Source organism: Lolium perenne, unplaced genomic scaffold, assembly GCF_019359855.2.
Source record: "Lolium perenne isolate Kyuss_39 unplaced genomic scaffold, Kyuss_2.0 unplaced63, whole genome shotgun sequence".
NCBI lineage: Eukaryota > Viridiplantae > Streptophyta > Magnoliopsida > Poales > Poaceae > Lolium > Lolium perenne.
Window position 1 is genome coordinate 136,932 of NW_027249021.1, and position 14,609 is coordinate 151,540.

A 14,609-nucleotide genomic window follows, 5' to 3' on the forward strand; every position below is an offset into this window, starting at 1 on the left:
TCCCCAAAAATCCGGGAGCAAATGCTCCCGGGAGCCAAGACGAAATTTCCGGAAGTTAAGCGTGCTTGGGCGAGAGTAGTACTAGGATGGGTGACCTCCTGGGAAGTCCTCGTGTTGCATCCCTCCTTTTTTGCGTCACGCGGTGACATTCATGGTGAAGTTAGGACGATATTTTTTTGCGGGCACTCGTGCTCGGCTATTGGTGATGGGAAACGGTGGTGCGGATGAAAAAGAGGATGGACATGGTACAAAATAGAGCAGACAAAGAGCGGGAGGAGCAAGCATAAGGGAAAATGAGTGCATAACATGTCGGATGTGATCATACCAGCACTAAAGCACCGGATCCCATCAGAACTCCGAAGTTAAGCGTGCTTGGGCGAGAGTAGTACTAGGATAGGTGACCTCCTGGGAAGTCCTCGTGTTGCATCCCTCCTTTTTTGCGTCACGCGGCGACATTCATGGTGAAGTTAGGACGATATTTTTTTGCGGGCACTCGCGCTCGGCTATTGGTGATGGGAAACGGTGGTGCGGATGAAAAAGAGGATGGACATGGTACAAAATAGAGTGCATAAAGAGCGGGAGGAGCAAGCATAAGGGAAAATGAGTGCATAACATGTCGGATGCGATCATACCAGCACTAAAGCACCGGATCCCATCGTAACTCCGAAGTTAAGCGTGCTTGGGCGAGAGTAGTACTAGGATGGGTGACCTCACAGGGAAGTCCCTCGTGTTGCATCCCTCCTTTTTTGCGTCACGCGGCGACATTCATGGTGAAGTTAGGACGATATTTTTTGCGGGCACTCGTGCTCGGCTATTGGTGATGGGAAATAGTGGTGCGGATGAAAAAGAGGATGGACATGGTACAAAATAGAGCAGACAAAGAGCGGGAGGAGCAAGCATAAGGGAAAATGAGTGCATAACATGTCGGATGCGATCATAAAAGCACTAAAGCACCGGATCCCATCTGAACTCCGAAGTTAAGCGTGCTTGGGCGAGAGTAGTACTAGGATGGTGACCTCACTGGAAGTCCTCGTGTTGCATCCCTCCTTTTTGCGTCACGCGCGACATTCATGGTGAAGTTAGGACGATATTTTTTTATGCGGCACTCGTGCTCGGCTATTGGTGATGGGAAACGGTGGTGCAGATGAAAAAGAGGATGGACATGGTACAAAATAGAGTGCATAAAGAGCGGAGGAGCAAGCATAAGGGGAAAATGAGTGCATAACATGTCGGATGCGATCATACCGGCACTAAAGCACCGGATCCCATCGTAACTCCGGTTAAGCGTGCTTGGGCGAGAGTAGTACTAGGATGGGTGACCTGGAAGTCCTCGTGTTGCATCCCTCCTTTTTGCGTCACGCGGCGACATTCATGGTGAAGTTAGACGATATTTTTTGCACTCGTGCTCGGCTATTGGTGATGGGAAACGGTGGTGCGGATGAAAAAGAGGATGGACATGGTACAAAATAGAGCAGATAAAGAGCGGGAGGAGCAAGCATAAGGGAAAATGAGTGCATAACATGTCGGATGCGATCATACCAAAGACTAAAGCACCGGATCCCATCGTAACTCCAAGTTAAGCGTGCTTGGGCGAGAGTAGTACTAGGATGGGTGACCTCCTGGGAAGTCCTCGTGTTGCATCCCTCCTTTTTTGCGTCACGCGGCGACATTCATGGTGAAGTTAGGACGATATTTTTTTGCGGGCACTCGTGCTCGGCTATTGGTGATGGGAAACGGTGGTGCGGATGAAAAGAGGATGGACATGGTACAAAATAGAGCAGAGACAAAAGAGCGGGAGGAGCAAGCATAAGGGAAAATGAGTGCATAACATGTCGGATGCGATCATACCAAAGACTAAAGCACCGGATCCCATCGGAACTCCGAAGTTAAGCGTGCTTGGGCGAGAGTAGTACTAGGATGGGTGACCTCACTGGAAGTCCTCGTGTTGCATCCCTCCTTTTGCGTCACGCGGCGACATTCATGGTGAAGTTAGGACGATATTTTTTGCGGGCACTCGTGCTCGGCTATTGGTGATGGGAAATGGTGGTGCGGATGAAAAAGAGGATGGACATGGTACAAAATAGAGCGAGACAAAGAGCGGGAGGAGCAAGCATAAGGGAAAATGAGTGCATAACATGTCGGATGCGATCATAAAGCACTAAAGCACCGGATCCCATCGTAACTCCGAAGTTAAGCGTGCTTGGGCGAGAGTAGTACTAGGATGGGTGACCTCCGGGAAGTCCCTCGTGTTGCATCCCTCCTTTTTGCGTCACGCGGCGACATTCATGGTGAAGTTAGGACGATATTTTTTTGCGGCACTCGTGCTCGGCTATTGGTGATGGGAAACGGTGGTGCGAGATGAAAAAGAGGATGGACATGGTACAAAATAGAGCAGACAAAGAGCGGGAGGAGCAAGCATAAGGGAAAATGAGTGCATAACATGTCGGATGCGATCATACCAAGACTAAAGCACCGGATCCCATCGAACTCGAAGTTAAGCGTGCTTGGGCGAGAGTAGTACTAGGATGGGTGACCTCCTGGAAGTCCTCGTGTTGCATCCCTCCTTTTTGCGTCACGCAAATGACATTCATGGTGAAGTTAGGGACGATATTTTTTTATGCGGGCACTCGTGCTCAGCTATTGGTGATGGGAAACGGTGGTGCAGAGATGAAAAGAGGATGGCCATGGTACAAAATAGAGCAGACAAAGAGCGGGAGGAGCAAGCATAAGGGAAATGAGTGCATAACATGTCTGATGCGATCATACCAAGACTAAAGCACCGGATCCCATCAGAACTCCGGGTTAAGCGTGCTTGGGCGAGAGTAGTACTAGGATGGGTGACCTCTCGGGAAGTCCTCTCGTGTTGCATCCCTCCTTTTTTGCGTCACGCGGCGACATTCATGGTGAAGTTAGGACGATATTTTTTTGCGGGCACTCGTGCTCGGCTATTGGTGATGGGAAACGGTGGTGCGGATGAAAAAGAGGATGGACATGGTACAAAATAGAGCAGACAAAGAGCGGGAGGAGCAAGCATAAGGGAAAATGAGTGCATAACATGTCGGATGCGATCATACCAGCACTAAAGCACCGGATCCCATCGTAACTCGAAGTTAAGCGCGTGCTTGAGGCGGTAGAGTAGTACTAGGATGGGTGACCTCCTGGGAAGTCCTCGTGTTGCATCCCTCCTTTTTTGCGTCACGCGGCGACATTCATGGTGAAGTTAGGACGATATTTTTTTGCGGGCACTCGTGCTCGGCTATTGGTGATGGGAAATGGTGGTGCGGATGAAAAAGAGGATGGACATGGTACAAAATAGAGCAGACAAAGAGCGGGAGGAGCAAGCATAAGGGAAAATGAGTGCATAACATGTCGGATGCGATCATAAAAGCACTAAAGCACCGGATCCCATCAGAACTCCGCCGGTTAAGCGTGCTTGGGCGAGAGTAGTACTAGGATGGGTGACCTCCTGGGAAGTCTTCGTGTTGCATCCCTCCTTTTTTGCGTCACGCGGCGACATTCATGGTGAAGTTAGGACGATATTTTTTGCGGCACTCGTGCTCGGCTATTGGTGATGGGAAACGGTGGTGCAGATGAAAAAGAGGATGGACATGGTACAAAATAGAGCAGACAAAGAGCGGGAGGAGCAAGCATAAGGGAAAATGAGTGCATAACATGTCGGATGCGATCATACCAGCACTAAAGCACCGGATCCCATCAGAACTCCGAAGTTAAGCGTGCTTGGGCGAGAGTAGTACTAGGATGGGTGACCTCCTGGGAAGTCCTCGTGTTGCATCCCTCCTTTTTTGCGTCACGCGGCGACATTCATGGTGAAGTTAGGACGATATTTTTTTGCGGGCACTCGTGCTCGGCTATTGGTGATGGGAAACGGTGGTGCGGATGAAAAAGAGGATGGACATGGTACAAAATAGAAGCGGATAAAGAGCGGGAGGAGCAAGCATAAGGGAAAATGAGTGCATAACATGTCGGATGCGATCATACCAAAGACTAAAGCACCGGATCCCATCGTAACTCCGAAGTTAAGCGTGCTTGGGCGAGAGTAGTACTAGGATGGGTGACCTCACGGGAAGTCCCTCGTGTTGCATCCCTCCTTTTTGCGTCACGCGGCGACATTCATGGTGAAGTTAGGACGATATTTTTTTGCGGGCACTCGTGCTCGGCTATTGGTGATGGGAAACGGTGGTGCGGATGAAAAGAGGATGGACATGGTACAAAATAGAGCAAGATAAAGAGCGGGAGGAGCAAGCATAAGGGGAAAATGAGTGCATAACATGTCGGATGAGATCATACCAGCACTACAGCAGCGGATCGGATCTTATGTCCGAAGTTAAGCGTGCTTGGGCGAGAGTAGTACTAGGATGGGTGACCTCCTGGGAAGTCCTCGTGTTGCATCCCTCCTTTTTTGCGTCACGTGGCGACATTCATGGTGAAGTTAGGACGATATTTTTTTGCGGGCACTCGTGCTCGGCTATTGGTGATGGGAAATGGTGGTGCGGATGAAAAAGAGGATGGACATGGTACAAAATAGAGCAGACAAAGAGCGGGAGGAGCAAGCATAAGGGAAAATGAGTGCATAACATGTCGGATGCGATCATAAAAGCACTAAAGCACCGGATCCCATCAGTAAACCGAAGTTAAGCGTGCTTGGGCGAGAGTAGTACTAGGATGGGTGACCTCCTGGGAAGTCCTCGTGTTGCATCCCTCCTTTTTTGCGTCACGCGGCGACATTCATGGTGAAGTTAGGACGATATTTTTTTGCGGCACTCATGCTCGGCTATTGGTGATGGGAAACGGTGGTGCAGATGAAAAAGAGGATGGACATGGTACAAAATAGAGCAGACAAAGAGCGGGAGGAGCAAGCATAAGGGAAAATGAGTGCATAACATGTCGGATGCGATCATACCAGCACTAAAGCACCGGATCCCATCGAACTCCGGTTAAGCGTGCTTGGGCGAGTAGTACTAGGATGGGTGACCTCCTGGGAAGTCCTCGTGTTGCATCCCTCCTTTTTTGCGTCACGCGGCGACATTCATGGTGAAGTTAGGACGATATTTTTTTGCGGGCACTCGTGCTCGGCTATTGGTGATGGGAAACGGTGGTGCAGATGAAAAAGAGGATGGCCATGGTACAAAATAGAGCAGACAAAGAGCGGGAAGAGCAAGCATAAGGGAAAATGAGTGCATAACATGTCGGATGCGATCATACCAGCACTAAAGCACCGGATCCCATCAGAACTCCGAAGTTAAGCGTGCTTGGGCGAGAGTAGTACTAGGATGGGTGACCTCCTGGGAAGTCCTCGTGTTGCATCCTCCTTTTTTGCGTCCACGCGGCGACATTCATGGTGAAGTTAGGACGATATTTTTTTGCGGGCACTCGTGCTCGGCTATTGGTGATGGGAAACGGTGGTGCGGATGAAAAAGAGGATGGACATGGTACAAAATAGAGCAGACAAAGAGCGGGAGGAGCAAGCATACAGGAAATGAGTGCATAACATGTCGGATGCGATCATACCAGCACTAAAGCACCGGATCCCATCAGAACTCCGAAGTTAAGCGTGCTTGGGCGAGAGTAGTACTAGGATGGGTGACCTCCCGGGAAGTCCTCGTGTTGCATCCCTCCTTTTTTGCGTCACGCGGCGACATTCATGGTGAAGTTAGGACGATATTTTTTTGCGGGCACTCGTGCTCGGCTATTGGTGATGGGAAACGGTGGTGCGGATGAAAAAGAGGATGGACATGGTACAAAATAGAGCAGACAAAGAGCGGGAGGAGCAAGCATAAGGGAAAATGAGTGCATAACATGTCGGATGCGATCATACCAGCACTAAAGCACCGGATCCCATCGAACTCCGAAGTTAAGCGTGCTTGGGCGCAGAGTAGTACTAGGATGGGTGACCTCTGGGAAGTCCTCGTGTTGCATCCCTCCTTTTGCGTCACGCGGCGACATTCATGGTGAAGTTAGGACGATATTTTTGCGGCACTCGTGCTCGGCTATTGGTGATGGGAAACGGTGGTGCGAGATGAAAAAGAGGATGGACATGGTACAAAATAGAGCAGACAAAGAGCGGGAGGAGCAAGCATAAGGGAAAATGAGTGCATAACATGTCGGATGCGATCATACCAGCACTAAAGCACCGATCCCATCAACTCCGAAGTTAAGCGTGCTTGGGCGAGAGTAGTACTAGGATGGGTGACCTCCCGGGAAGTCCTCGTGTTGCATCCTCCTTTTGCGTCACGCGCGACATTCATGGTGAAGTTAGGACGATATTTTTTTGCGGGCACTCGTGCTCGCTATTGGTGATGGGAAACGGTGGTGCAGATGAAAAAGAGGATGGACATGGTACAAAATAGAGCAGATAAAGAGCGGGAGGAGCAAGCATAAGGGAAAATGAGTGCATAACATGTCGGATGCGATCATACCAGCACTAAAGCACCGGATCCCATCGAACTCCGAAGTTAAGCGTGCTTGGGCGAGAGTAGTACTAGGATGGGTGACCTCCTCGGGAAGTCCTCGTGTTGCATCCCTCCTTTTTTGCGCCACGCTGGCGACATTCATGGTGAAGTTAGGACGATATTTTTTTGCGGGCACTCGTGCTCGACTATTGGTGATGGGAAACGGTGGGTGCGGATGAAAAAGAGGATGGACATGGTACAAAATAGAGCGGATAAAGAGCGGGAGAGAGCAAGCATAAGGGAAAATGAGTGCATAACATGTCGGATGCGATCATACCAAGCACTAAAGCACCGGATCCCATCGAACTCCGAAGTTAAGCGTGCTTGGGCGAGAGTAGTACTAGGATGGGTGACCTCCCTGGGAAGTCCTCGTGTTGCATCCCTCCTTTTTTGCGCCACGCGCGACATTCATGGTGAAGTTAGGACGATATTTTTTGCGAGCACTCGTGCTCGCTATTGGTGATGGGAAACGGTGGTGCGGATGAAAAAGAGGATGGACATGGTACAAAATAGAGCAGACAAAGAGCGGGAGGAGCAAGCATAAGGAAAATGAGTGCATAACATGTTGGATGCGATCATACCAGCACTAAAGCACCGGATCCCATCGTAACTCCGGGTTAAGCGTGCTTGGGCGAGAGTAGTACTAGGATGGGTGACCTCCGGGAAGTCCTCGTGTTGCATCCCTCCTTTTTGCGTCACGCGGCGACATTCATGGTGAAGTTATGACGATATTTTTTTGCGGGCACTCGTGCTCGGCTATTGGTGATGGGAAACGGTGGTGCAGATGAAAAAGAGGATGGACATGGTACAAAATAGAGCAGACAAAGAGCGGGAGGAGCAAGCATAAGGGAAAATGAGTGCATAACATGTCGGATGCGATCATACCAGCACTAAAGCACCGGATCCCATCAGAACTCCGGTTAAGCGTGCTTGGGCGAGTAGTACTAGGATGGGGTGACCTCCGGGAAGTCCTCGTGTTGCATCCCTCCTTTTTGCGCTCACGCTGCGACATTCATGGTGAAGTTAGGACGATATTTTTTTGCGTACTCGTGCTCTCGCTATTGGTGAGGGGAAACGGTGGTGCGGATGAAAAAGAGGATGGACATGGTACAAAATAGAGCGGAGACAAAGAGCGGGAGGAGCAAGCATAATGGAAAATGAGTGCATAACATGTCGGATGCGATCATACCAAAGACTAAAGCACCGATCCCATCGTAACTCCAAGTTAAACGTGCTTGGGCGAGAGTAGTACTAGGATGGGTGACCTCCGGGAAGTCACTCATGTTGCATCCCTCCTTTTTTGCGTCACGCGGCGACATTCATGGTGAAGTTAGGACGATATTTTTTTGCGGGCACTCGTGCTCGACTATTGGTGATGGGAAACGGTGGTGCGGATGAAAAAAGGATGGACATGGTACAAAATAGAGCGCATAAAGAGCGGGAGGAGCAAGCATAATGGAAAATGAGTGCATAACATGTCGGATGCGATCATACCGGCCACTCAAAGCACCCGGATCCCATCGAACCTGAAGTTAAGCGTGCTTGGGCGAGAGTAGTACTAGGATGGGTGACCTCCTGGAAGTCCTCATGTTGCATCCTCTCCTTTTTTGCGCCACGCGGCGACATTCATGGTGAAGTTAGGACGATATTTTTTTGCGGGCACTCGTGCTCGGCTATTGGTGATGGGAAACGGTGGTGCGGATGAAAAAGAGGATGGACATGAGTACAAAATAGAGCAAGACAAAGAGCGGGAGGAGCAAGCATAAGGGAAAATGAGTGCATAACATGTCGGATGCGATCATACCAAAGCACTAAAGCACCGGATCCCATCGAACTCCGGGTTAAGCGTGCTTGGGCGAGAGTAGTACTAGGATGGGTGACCTCATGGGAAGTCCACGTGTTGCATCCCTCCTTTTTGCGTCACGCGGCGTACATTCATGGTGAAGTTAGGGACGATATTTTTTTGCGGGCACTCGTGCTCGACTATTGGTGATGGGAAACGGTGGTGCGGATGAAAAAGAGGATGGACATGGTACAAAATAGAGCGAGACAAAGAGCTGGGAGGAGCAAGCATAGGAAAATGAGGTGCATAACATGTCGGATGCGATCATACCAAAGACTAAAGCACCGGATCCCATCGAATTCGGTTAAGCGTGCTTTGGGCAGAGTAGTACTAGGATGGGTGACCTCCGGGAAGTCCTCGTGTTGCATCCCTCCTTTTTGCGCCACGCGGCGACATTCATGGTGAAGTTAGGGACGATATTTTTTTGCGGGCACTCGTGCTCGGCTATTGGTGATGGGAAACGGTGGTCTGGATGAAAAAGAGGATGGACATGGTACAAAATAGGAGCGGACAAAGAGCGGGAGGAGCAAGCATAAGGGAAAATGAGTGCATAACATGTCGGATGCGATCATACCAGCACTAAAGCACCGGATCCCATCGTAACTCCGGGTTAAGCGTGCTTGGGCGAGAGTAGTACTAGGATGGGTGACCTCCTGGGAAGTCCTCGTGTTGCATCCCTCCTTTTTTGCGTCACGCGGCGACATTCATGGTGAAGTTATGACGATATTTTTTTGCGGGCACTCGTGCTCGGCTATTGGTGATGGGAAACGGTGGTGCAGATGAAAAAGAGGATGGACATGGTACAAAATAGAGCAGACAAAGAGCGGGAGGAGCAAGCATAAGGGAAAATGAGTGCATAACATGTCGGATGCGATCATACCAGCACTAAAGCACCGGATCCCATCAGAACTCCGAAGTTAAGCGTGCTTGGGCGAGAGTAGTACTAGTACTAGGATGGGTGACCTCCTGGGAAGTCCTCGTGTTGCATCCCTCCTTTTTTGCGTCACGCGGCGACATTCATGGTGAAGTTAGGACGATATTTTTTTGCGGGCACTCGTGCTCGGCTATTGGTGATGGGAAACGGTGGTGCGGATGAAAAAGAGGATGGACATGGTACAAAATAGAAGCAGTATAAAGAGCGGGAGGAGCAAGCATAAGGGAAAATGAGTGCATAACATGTCGGATGCGATCATACCAGCACTAAAGCACCGGATCCCATCAGAACTCCGAAGTTAAGCGTGCTTGGGCGAGAGTAGTACTAGTACTAGGATGGGTGACCTCCTGGGAAGTCCTCGTGTTGCATCCCTCCTTTTTTGCGTCACGCGGCGACATTCATGGTGAAGTTAGGACGATTTTTTTTGCGGGCACTCGTGCTCGGCTATTGGTGATGGGAAACGGTGGTGCGGATGAAAAAGAGGATGGACATGGTACAAAATAGAGCAGACAAAGAGCGGGAGGAGCAAGCATAATGGAAAATGAGTGCATAACATGTCGGATGCGATCATACCAGCACTAAAGCACCGGATCCCATCAGAACTGCTATTTTAAGCGTGCTTGGGCGAGAGTAGTACTAGGATGGGTGACCTCCTGGGAAGTCCTCGTGTTGCATCCCTCCTTTTTTGCGTCACGCGGCGACATTCATGGTGAAGTTAGGACGATATTTTTTTGCGGGCACTCGTGCTCGGCTATTGGTGATGGGAAACGGTGGTGCGGATGAAAAAGAGGATGGACATGGTACAAAATAGAGCAGACAAAGAGCGGGAGGAGCAAGCATAAGAGAAAATGAGTGCATAACATGTCGGATGCGATCATACCAGCACTAAAGCACCGGATCCCATCAAAACTCCGAAGTTAAGCGTGCTTGGGCGAGAGTAGTACTAGGATGGGTGACCTCCTGGGAAGTCCTCGTGTTGCATCCCTCCTTTTTTGCGTCACGCGGCGACATTCATGGTGAAGTTAGGACGATATTTTTTTGCGGGCACTCGTGCTCGGCTATTGGTGATGGGAAACGGTGGTGCGGATGAAAAAGAGGATGGACATGGTACAAAATAGAGCAGATAAAGAGCGGGAGGAGCAAGCATAATGGAAAATGAGTGCATAACATGTTTCGGATGCGATCATACCAAAGCATTAAAGCACCGGATCCCATCGAACTCCGGGTTAAGCGTGCTTCGGCGAGAGTAGTACTAGGATGGGTGACCTCCTGGGAAGTCCTCGTGTTGCATCCTCCTTTTTTGCGTCACGCGGCGACATTCATGGTGAAGTTAGGACGATATTTTTTTGCGGGCACTCGTGCTCGGCTATTGGTGATGGGAAACGGTGGTGCGGATGAAAAAGAGGATGGACATGGTACAAAATAGAAGCGGATAAAGAGCGGGAGGAGCAAGCATAATGGAAAATGAGTGCATAACATGTCGAGATGCGATCATACCAAAGCACTAAAGCACCGGATCCCATCGTAACTCCGGGTTAAGCGTGCTTGGGCGAGAGTAGTACTAGGATGGGTGACCTCTCCGGGAAGTCCTCGTGTTGCATCCCTCCTTTTTTGCGCCACGCGGCGACATTCATGGTGAAGTTAGGACGATATTTTTTTGCGGGCACTCGTGCTCGGCTATTGGTGATGGGAAACGGTGGTGCGGATGAAAAGAGGATGGACATGGTACAAAATAGAGCAGACAAAGAGCGGGAGGAGCAAGCATAATGGAAAATGAGTGCATAACATGTCGGATGCGATCATATCAAGACTAAAGCACCGGATCCCATCGTAACTCCGAAGTTAAGCGTGCTTGGGCGAGAGTAGTACTAGGATGGGTGACCTCCTGGTAAGTCCTCGTGTTGCATCCCTCCTTTTTTGCGTCACGCGGCGACATTCATGGTGAAGTTAGGACGATATTTTTTTGCGGGCACTCGTGCTCGGCTATTGGTGATGGGAAACGGTGGTGCGGATGAAAAAGAGGATGGACATGGTACAAAATAGAGCAGAATAAGAGCGGGAGGAGCAAGCATAAGGGAAAATGAGTGCATAACATGTTGGATGCGATCATACCAGCACTAAAGCACCGGATCCCATCAGAACTCCGGGTTAAGCGTGCTTGGGCGAGAGTAGTACTAGGATGGGTGACCTCCGGGAAGTCCTCGTGTTGCATCCCTCCTTTTTGCGCCACGCGGCGACATTCATGGTGAAGTTAGGACGATATTTTTTTGCGGGCACTCGTGTTTCGACTATTGGTGATGGGAAACGGTGGTGATGATGAAAAGAGGATGGACATGGTACAAAATAGAGCAGACAAAGAGCGGGAGGAGCAAGCATAAGGGAAAATGAGTGCATAAAAAGTCGGATCCCAACAAACAACAACTAAAACACCCGATACCATCAGAACTCCGAAGTTAAGCGTGCTTGGGCGAGAGTAGTACTAGGATGGGTGACCTCCTGGGAAGTCCTCGTGTTGCATCCCTCCTTTTGCGTCACGCGGCGACATTCATGGTGAAGTTAGGACGATATTTTTTTGCGGGCACTCGTGCTCGGCTATTGGTGATGGGAAACGGTGGTGGATGACAAAGAGGATGGACATGGTACAAAATAGAGCAGACAAAGAGCGGGAGGAGCAAGCATAAGGGAAAATGAGTGCATAACATGTCGGATGCGATCATACCACACTAAAGCACCGGATCCCATCGTAACTCCGAAGTTAAGCGTGCTTGGGCGAGTAGTACTAGTACTAGGATGGGTGACCTCCTGGGAAGTCCTCGTGTTGCATCCCTCCTTTTTTGCGTGCACGGCGACATTCATGGTGAAGTTAGGACGATATTTTTTTGCGGGCACTCGTGCTCGGCTATTGGTGATGGAAACGGTGGTGCGGATGAAAAAGAGGATGGACATGGTACAAAATAGAAGCGAGACAAAGAGCGGGAGGAGCAAGCATAATGGAAAATGAGTGCATAACATGTCGGATGCGATCATACCAGCACTAAAGCACCGGATCCCATCGCATCGAACTCCGAAGTTAAGCGTGCTTGGGCGAGAGTAGTACTAGGATGGGTGACCTCCTGAGAAGTCGTCGTGTTGCATCCCTCCTTTTTTGCGTCACGCAGCGACATTCATGGTGAAGTTAGGACGATATTTTTTTGCGGGCACTCGTGCTCGACTATTGGTGATGGGAAACGGTGGTGCGGATGAAAAGAGGATGGACATGGTACAAAATAGAGCAGACAAAGAGCGGGAGGAGCAAGCATAAGGGAAAATGAGTGCATAACATGTTCGGATGCGATCATACCAAGCACTAAAGCACCGGATCCCATTAGAACTCCGAAGTTAAGCGTGCTTGGGCGAGTAGTACTAGGATGGGTGACCTCCGGGAAGTCCTCGTGTTGCATCCCTCCTTTTGCGTCACGCGGCGACATTCATGGTAGAAGTTAGACGATATTTTTTTGCGGGCACTCGTGCTCGGCTATTGGTGATGGGAAACGGTGGTGCGGATGAAAAAGAGGATGGACATGGTACAAAATAGAGCGCATAAAGAGCGGGAGGAGCAAGCATAAGAGAAAATGAGTGCATAACATGTCGGATGCGATCATACCAACACTAAAGCACCGGATCCCATCGAACTCCGGTTAAGCGTGCTTGGGCGAGAGTAGTACTAGGATGGGTGACCTCCTGGGAAGTCCTCGTGTTGCATCCCTCCTTTTGCGTCACGCGGCGACATTCATGGTGAAGTTAGGACGATATTTTTTTGCGGGCACTCGTGCTCGGCTATTGGTGATGGCTATTGGTGATGGGAAACGGTGGTGCGGATGAAAAAGAGGATGGACATGGTACAAAATAGAAGCAGATAAAGAGCGGGAGGAGCAAGCATAAGGGAAAATGAGTGCATAACATGTCGGATGCGATCATACCAAAGCACTAAAGCACCGGATCCCATCGAACTCCGGTTAAGCGTGCTTGGGCGAGAGTAGTACTAGGATGGGTGACCTCCTGGAAGTCCTCGTGTTGCATCCTCTCCTTTTTTTGCGTCACGCGGCGACATTCATGGTGAAGTTAGGACGATATTTTTTTGCGGGCACTCGTGCTCGCTATTGGTGATGGGAAACGGTGGTGGATGAAAAAGAGGATGGACATGGTACAAAATAGAGCGGACAAAGAGCGGGAGGAGCAAGCATAAGGAAACTGAGTGCATAACATGTCGGATGCGATCATACCGGCAAAGACTAAAGCACCCGGATCCCATCGTAACTCCGAAGTTAAGCGTGCTTGGGCGAGAGTAGTACTAGGATGGGTGACCTCCTGGGAAGTCCCTCGTGTGGCATCACTCCTTTTGTGGGTCACGCGGCGACATTCATGGTGAAGTTAGGACGATATTTTTTTGCGGGCACTCGTGCTCGGCTATTGGTGATGGGAAACGGTGGTGCGGATGAAAAAGAGGATGGACATGGTACAAAATAAAGCAGACAAAGAGCGGGAGGAGCAAGCATAAGGGAAAATGAGTGCATAGCATGTCGGATGCGATCATACCAAAGACTAAAGCACCGGATCCCATCAACTCCGAAGTTAAGCGTGCTTGGGCGAGAGTAGTACTAGGATGGGTGACCTCTGGGAAGTCCTTGTGTTGCATCCCTCCTTTTGCGCTCATGGCGACATTCATGGTGAAGTTAGGACGATATTTTTTTGCGGCACTCGTGCTCGGCTATTGGTGATGGGAAACGGTGGTGCGGATGAAAAAGAGGATGGACATGGTACAAAATAGAGCAGATAAAGAGCGGGAGGAGCAAGCATAAGGGAAAATTAGTGCATAACATGTCGGATGCGATCATACCAAAGCACTAAAGCACCGGATCCCATCAGAACTCCGAAGTTAAGCGTGCTTGGGCGAGAGTAGTACTAGGATGGGGGACCTCCGGGAACTCGTGTTGCATCCCTCCTTTTTGCGCCACGCGGCGACATTCATGGTGAAGTTAGGACGATATTTTTTTGCGGGCACTCGTGCTCGGCTATTGGTGATGGGAAACGGTGGTGCGGAGGAAAAAGAGGATGGACATGGTACAAAATAGAAGCGAGACAAAGAGCGGGAGGAGCAAGCATAAGGGAAAATGAGTGCATAACATGTTGGATGCGATCGTACCGGCACTAAAGCCACCGGATCCCATCGTAATCCGAAGGTTAAGCGTGCTTGGGCGAGAGTAGTACTAGGATGGGTGACCTCCTAGAAGTCCTCGTGTTGCATCCCTCCTTTTTTGCGCCACGCAGCGACATTCATGGTGAAGTTAGGACGATATTTTTTTGCGGGCACTAGTGCTCGGCT

General features: G+C 50.0%; 28 non-coding genes and 17 pseudogenes across 28 annotated transcripts; all 45 read left to right on the forward strand.

The window, feature by feature from the left end:
* The first annotated feature begins 311 nt into the window (after positions 1-311).
* On the forward strand, positions 312-430 carry LOC127319833 (5S ribosomal RNA). The gene has a single exon (XR_007862717.1). It is a non-coding gene; the product is annotated as a 5S ribosomal RNA (ribosomal RNA).
* A 188-nt stretch (positions 431-618) lies between these two features.
* LOC127320143 (5S ribosomal RNA) lies at positions 619-739 on the forward strand. Its single transcript, XR_007863017.2, has one exon. It is a non-coding gene; the product is annotated as a 5S ribosomal RNA (ribosomal RNA).
* A 187-nt stretch (positions 740-926) lies between these two features.
* On the forward strand, positions 927-1,044 carry LOC127320083 (5S ribosomal RNA). Its single transcript, XR_007862957.2, has one exon. It is a non-coding gene; the product is annotated as a 5S ribosomal RNA (ribosomal RNA).
* Positions 1,045-1,231: 187 nt separating this feature from the next.
* LOC127319816 (5S ribosomal RNA) lies at positions 1,232-1,344 on the forward strand (annotated as a pseudogene).
* Positions 1,345-1,525: 181 nt separating this feature from the next.
* On the forward strand, positions 1,526-1,644 carry LOC127319866 (5S ribosomal RNA; annotated as a pseudogene).
* A 190-nt stretch (positions 1,645-1,834) lies between these two features.
* LOC127319929 (5S ribosomal RNA) lies at positions 1,835-1,954 on the forward strand. The gene has a single exon (XR_007862811.2). It is a non-coding gene; the product is annotated as a 5S ribosomal RNA (ribosomal RNA).
* A 186-nt stretch (positions 1,955-2,140) lies between these two features.
* On the forward strand, positions 2,141-2,258 carry LOC127319940 (5S ribosomal RNA; annotated as a pseudogene).
* A 187-nt stretch (positions 2,259-2,445) lies between these two features.
* Positions 2,446-2,561, forward strand: LOC127319953 (5S ribosomal RNA; annotated as a pseudogene).
* A 191-nt stretch (positions 2,562-2,752) lies between these two features.
* On the forward strand, positions 2,753-2,872 carry LOC127319943 (5S ribosomal RNA). The gene has a single exon (XR_007862824.2). It is a non-coding gene; the product is annotated as a 5S ribosomal RNA (ribosomal RNA).
* A 188-nt stretch (positions 2,873-3,060) lies between these two features.
* Positions 3,061-3,183, forward strand: LOC127319921 (5S ribosomal RNA; annotated as a pseudogene).
* A 188-nt stretch (positions 3,184-3,371) lies between these two features.
* LOC127320155 (5S ribosomal RNA) lies at positions 3,372-3,491 on the forward strand. Its single transcript, XR_007863030.2, has one exon. It is a non-coding gene; the product is annotated as a 5S ribosomal RNA (ribosomal RNA).
* Positions 3,492-3,677: 186 nt separating this feature from the next.
* On the forward strand, positions 3,678-3,796 carry LOC127320024 (5S ribosomal RNA). The gene has a single exon (XR_007862900.2). It is a non-coding gene; the product is annotated as a 5S ribosomal RNA (ribosomal RNA).
* Positions 3,797-3,985: 189 nt separating this feature from the next.
* Positions 3,986-4,106, forward strand: LOC127319881 (5S ribosomal RNA). Its single transcript, XR_007862763.2, has one exon. It is a non-coding gene; the product is annotated as a 5S ribosomal RNA (ribosomal RNA).
* Positions 4,107-4,294: 188 nt separating this feature from the next.
* Positions 4,295-4,413, forward strand: LOC127319854 (5S ribosomal RNA; annotated as a pseudogene).
* Positions 4,414-4,601: 188 nt separating this feature from the next.
* Positions 4,602-4,720, forward strand: LOC127320133 (5S ribosomal RNA). The gene has a single exon (XR_007863007.2). It is a non-coding gene; the product is annotated as a 5S ribosomal RNA (ribosomal RNA).
* A 187-nt stretch (positions 4,721-4,907) lies between these two features.
* LOC127319939 (5S ribosomal RNA) lies at positions 4,908-5,021 on the forward strand. The gene has a single exon (XR_007862820.2). It is a non-coding gene; the product is annotated as a 5S ribosomal RNA (ribosomal RNA).
* A 188-nt stretch (positions 5,022-5,209) lies between these two features.
* On the forward strand, positions 5,210-5,328 carry LOC127319304 (5S ribosomal RNA). Its single transcript, XR_011750502.1, has one exon. It is a non-coding gene; the product is annotated as a 5S ribosomal RNA (ribosomal RNA).
* A 187-nt stretch (positions 5,329-5,515) lies between these two features.
* LOC127320087 (5S ribosomal RNA) lies at positions 5,516-5,634 on the forward strand. The gene has a single exon (XR_007862961.2). It is a non-coding gene; the product is annotated as a 5S ribosomal RNA (ribosomal RNA).
* A 188-nt stretch (positions 5,635-5,822) lies between these two features.
* On the forward strand, positions 5,823-5,940 carry LOC127319853 (5S ribosomal RNA). Its single transcript, XR_007862736.2, has one exon. It is a non-coding gene; the product is annotated as a 5S ribosomal RNA (ribosomal RNA).
* A 184-nt stretch (positions 5,941-6,124) lies between these two features.
* LOC127319989 (5S ribosomal RNA) lies at positions 6,125-6,240 on the forward strand. The gene has a single exon (XR_007862866.2). It is a non-coding gene; the product is annotated as a 5S ribosomal RNA (ribosomal RNA).
* Positions 6,241-6,423: 183 nt separating this feature from the next.
* LOC127319988 (5S ribosomal RNA) lies at positions 6,424-6,542 on the forward strand. The gene has a single exon (XR_007862865.2). It is a non-coding gene; the product is annotated as a 5S ribosomal RNA (ribosomal RNA).
* Positions 6,543-6,733: 191 nt separating this feature from the next.
* On the forward strand, positions 6,734-6,853 carry LOC127320028 (5S ribosomal RNA). Its single transcript, XR_007862904.2, has one exon. It is a non-coding gene; the product is annotated as a 5S ribosomal RNA (ribosomal RNA).
* Positions 6,854-7,037: 184 nt separating this feature from the next.
* Positions 7,038-7,154, forward strand: LOC127320131 (5S ribosomal RNA). Its single transcript, XR_007863005.2, has one exon. It is a non-coding gene; the product is annotated as a 5S ribosomal RNA (ribosomal RNA).
* Positions 7,155-7,341: 187 nt separating this feature from the next.
* Positions 7,342-7,456, forward strand: LOC127319842 (5S ribosomal RNA; annotated as a pseudogene).
* A 494-nt stretch (positions 7,457-7,950) lies between these two features.
* On the forward strand, positions 7,951-8,069 carry LOC127320142 (5S ribosomal RNA; annotated as a pseudogene).
* Positions 8,070-8,260: 191 nt separating this feature from the next.
* On the forward strand, positions 8,261-8,379 carry LOC127319965 (5S ribosomal RNA). Its single transcript, XR_007862843.2, has one exon. It is a non-coding gene; the product is annotated as a 5S ribosomal RNA (ribosomal RNA).
* A 494-nt stretch (positions 8,380-8,873) lies between these two features.
* LOC127319851 (5S ribosomal RNA) lies at positions 8,874-8,991 on the forward strand. The gene has a single exon (XR_007862735.2). It is a non-coding gene; the product is annotated as a 5S ribosomal RNA (ribosomal RNA).
* A 188-nt stretch (positions 8,992-9,179) lies between these two features.
* Positions 9,180-9,304, forward strand: LOC127319950 (5S ribosomal RNA; annotated as a pseudogene).
* A 190-nt stretch (positions 9,305-9,494) lies between these two features.
* LOC127320167 (5S ribosomal RNA) lies at positions 9,495-9,619 on the forward strand (annotated as a pseudogene).
* A 187-nt stretch (positions 9,620-9,806) lies between these two features.
* On the forward strand, positions 9,807-9,925 carry LOC127319829 (5S ribosomal RNA). Its single transcript, XR_007862713.2, has one exon. It is a non-coding gene; the product is annotated as a 5S ribosomal RNA (ribosomal RNA).
* Positions 9,926-10,113: 188 nt separating this feature from the next.
* LOC127319818 (5S ribosomal RNA) lies at positions 10,114-10,232 on the forward strand. The gene has a single exon (XR_007862703.2). It is a non-coding gene; the product is annotated as a 5S ribosomal RNA (ribosomal RNA).
* Positions 10,233-10,422: 190 nt separating this feature from the next.
* Positions 10,423-10,541, forward strand: LOC127320063 (5S ribosomal RNA; annotated as a pseudogene).
* A 189-nt stretch (positions 10,542-10,730) lies between these two features.
* Positions 10,731-10,851, forward strand: LOC127319327 (5S ribosomal RNA; annotated as a pseudogene).
* A 187-nt stretch (positions 10,852-11,038) lies between these two features.
* Positions 11,039-11,157, forward strand: LOC127319896 (5S ribosomal RNA). The gene has a single exon (XR_007862778.2). It is a non-coding gene; the product is annotated as a 5S ribosomal RNA (ribosomal RNA).
* Positions 11,158-11,345: 188 nt separating this feature from the next.
* Positions 11,346-11,462, forward strand: LOC127319922 (5S ribosomal RNA). The gene has a single exon (XR_007862804.2). It is a non-coding gene; the product is annotated as a 5S ribosomal RNA (ribosomal RNA).
* A 187-nt stretch (positions 11,463-11,649) lies between these two features.
* On the forward strand, positions 11,650-11,768 carry LOC127319919 (5S ribosomal RNA; annotated as a pseudogene).
* Positions 11,769-11,952: 184 nt separating this feature from the next.
* LOC127320101 (5S ribosomal RNA) lies at positions 11,953-12,074 on the forward strand (annotated as a pseudogene).
* A 188-nt stretch (positions 12,075-12,262) lies between these two features.
* LOC127319873 (5S ribosomal RNA) lies at positions 12,263-12,385 on the forward strand. The gene has a single exon (XR_007862755.2). It is a non-coding gene; the product is annotated as a 5S ribosomal RNA (ribosomal RNA).
* A 188-nt stretch (positions 12,386-12,573) lies between these two features.
* Positions 12,574-12,690, forward strand: LOC127319834 (5S ribosomal RNA). Its single transcript, XR_007862718.2, has one exon. It is a non-coding gene; the product is annotated as a 5S ribosomal RNA (ribosomal RNA).
* Positions 12,691-12,876: 186 nt separating this feature from the next.
* LOC127319803 (5S ribosomal RNA) lies at positions 12,877-12,992 on the forward strand. The gene has a single exon (XR_007862689.2). It is a non-coding gene; the product is annotated as a 5S ribosomal RNA (ribosomal RNA).
* Positions 12,993-13,192: 200 nt separating this feature from the next.
* On the forward strand, positions 13,193-13,309 carry LOC127319806 (5S ribosomal RNA). Its single transcript, XR_007862692.2, has one exon. It is a non-coding gene; the product is annotated as a 5S ribosomal RNA (ribosomal RNA).
* A 186-nt stretch (positions 13,310-13,495) lies between these two features.
* Positions 13,496-13,620, forward strand: LOC127320173 (5S ribosomal RNA; annotated as a pseudogene).
* Positions 13,621-13,808: 188 nt separating this feature from the next.
* LOC127320166 (5S ribosomal RNA) lies at positions 13,809-13,925 on the forward strand (annotated as a pseudogene).
* Positions 13,926-14,109: 184 nt separating this feature from the next.
* On the forward strand, positions 14,110-14,226 carry LOC127319949 (5S ribosomal RNA). The gene has a single exon (XR_007862829.2). It is a non-coding gene; the product is annotated as a 5S ribosomal RNA (ribosomal RNA).
* Positions 14,227-14,415: 189 nt separating this feature from the next.
* Positions 14,416-14,534, forward strand: LOC127319832 (5S ribosomal RNA; annotated as a pseudogene).
* Positions 14,535-14,609: the final 75 nt, after the last annotated feature.